Source organism: Pristiophorus japonicus, unplaced genomic scaffold, assembly GCF_044704955.1.
Source record: "Pristiophorus japonicus isolate sPriJap1 unplaced genomic scaffold, sPriJap1.hap1 HAP1_SCAFFOLD_71, whole genome shotgun sequence".
NCBI lineage: Eukaryota > Metazoa > Chordata > Chondrichthyes > Pristiophoridae > Pristiophorus > Pristiophorus japonicus.
In genome coordinates this window covers 1548810-1551042 of record NW_027254624.1, presented here as the reverse complement: position 1 = coordinate 1551042, position 2233 = coordinate 1548810, and positions in this window count along the sequence as shown.

Genomic DNA, 2233 nt, shown 5'->3' with positions numbered 1-2233 from the left:
GCACAAAGTTTTTTTTTAATTCATAGTTTATATTTCAACAATGTATAAGGCATGTGTTACGTTTATTGTTTGCACAATAACCATGTCTCCCGCGTGTCAGGCGAGTATTATTCCCCTGAATCACCAAAGCTTACCTTGTTTTTGTCGTGTACAGAAGAACTCCACGAGTCTGAGTACAGGGAGCTAAACTTAATGTGTCCTTAGACTCCTTTAAGGCAATAGTTCGGAATACATTAGCTTGGATGATGTGGAATCAATATGGGTGGAGCTGCAGAATACCAAAGGGCAAAAAAACGTTAGTGGGAGTTGTGTACAGACTTCCAAACAGTAGTAGTGATGTTGGGGAGGGCATCAAACATGAAATTAGTGGTGCGTACAATAAAGGTACAGCAGTTATAATGGGTGACTTTAATTTGCACATGGATTGGGTTAACCATACTGGAAGCAATACGGTGGAGGAGGATTTCCTGGAGTGCATAAGGGATGTTTTTTTTGACCAATATGTCGAGGAACCAACTAGGGGGGAGGCCATCTTAGACTGAGTGTTGTGTAATGAGAGAGGATTAATTAGCAATCTCGTTGTCCGAGGCCCCTTGGGGAAGAGTGACCATAATATGGTGGAATTCTGCATTAGGATGGAGAATGAAACAGTTAATTCAGAGACCATGGTCCAGAACTTAAAGAAGGGTAACTTTGAAGGTATGAGGCGTGAATTGGCTAGGATAGATTGGCGAATGATACTGAAGGGGTTGACTGTGGATGGGCAATGGCAGACATTTAGAGACCGCATGCATGAACTACAACAATTGTACATTCCTGTCTGGCGTACAAATAAAAAAGGGAAGGTGGCTCAACCGTGGCTATCAAGGGAAATCAGGGATAATATTAAAGCCAAGGAAGTGGCATACAAATTGGCCAGAAATAGCAGCGAACCCGGGGACTGGGGGAAATTTAGAACTCAGCAGAGGAGGACAAACGGTTTGATTAGGGCAGGGAAAATGCAGTACGAGAAGAAGCTTGCAGGGAACATTAAGACCGATTGCAAACGTTTCTATAGATATGTAAAGAGAAAAATGTTAGTAAAGACAAACGGAGGTCCCCTGCAGTCAGAATCAGGGGAAGTCATAACGGGGAACAAAGAAATGGCGGAACGATTGAACAAGTACTTTGGTTCGGTATTCACTGAGGAGGACACAAACAACCTTCCGGATATAAAAGGGGTCGGAGGGTCTAGTAAGGAGGAGGAACCGAGGGAAATCCTTATTAGCCGGGAAATTGTGTTGGGGAAATTGATGGGATTGAAGGCCGATAAATCCCCAGGGCCTGATGGACTGCATCTCAGAGTACTTAAGGAGGTGGCCTTGGAAATAGTGGATGCATTGACAGTCATTTTCCAACATTCCATTGACTCTGGATCAGTTCCTATGGAGTGGAGGGCAGCCAATGTAACCCCACTTTTTAAAAAAGGAGGGAGAGAGAAAGCAGGGAATTATAGACCGGTCAGCCTGACATCGGTAGTGGGTAAAATGATGGAATCAATTATTAAGGATGTCCTAGCAGTGCATTTGGAAAGAGGTGATATGATAGGTCCAAGTCAGCATGGATTTGTGAAAGGGCAATCATGTTTGACAAATCTTCTGGAATTTTGTGAGGATGTTTCCAATAAAGTGGACAAGGGAGAACCAGTTGATGTGGTATATTTGGAATTTCAGAAGGCTTTCGATAAGGTCCCACACAAGAGATTAATGTGCAAAGCACATGGGATTGGGGGTAGTGTGCTGACATGGATTGAGAACTGATTGTCAGACAGGAAGCAAAGAGTAGGAGTAAATGGGGACTTTTCAGAATGGCAGGCAGTGACTAGTGGGGTACCGCAAGGTTCTGTGCTGGGGCCCCAGCTGTTTACATTGTACATTAATGATTTAGACGAGGGGATTAAATGTAGTATCTCCAGATTTGCGGATGACACTCAGCTGGGTGGCAGTGTGAGCTGCGAGGAGGATGCTATAAGGCTGCAGAGCGACTTGGATAGGTTAGGTGAGTGGGTAAATGCATGGCAGATGAAGTATAATGTGGATAAATGTGAGGTTATCCACTTTGGTGGTAAAAACAGAGAGACAGACTATTATCTGAATGGTGACAGATTAGGAAAAGGGGAGGTGCAAAGAAATATAGAAAATAGGTGCAGGAGTAGGCCATTCGGCCCTTCTAGCCTGCAGCGCCATTCAATGAG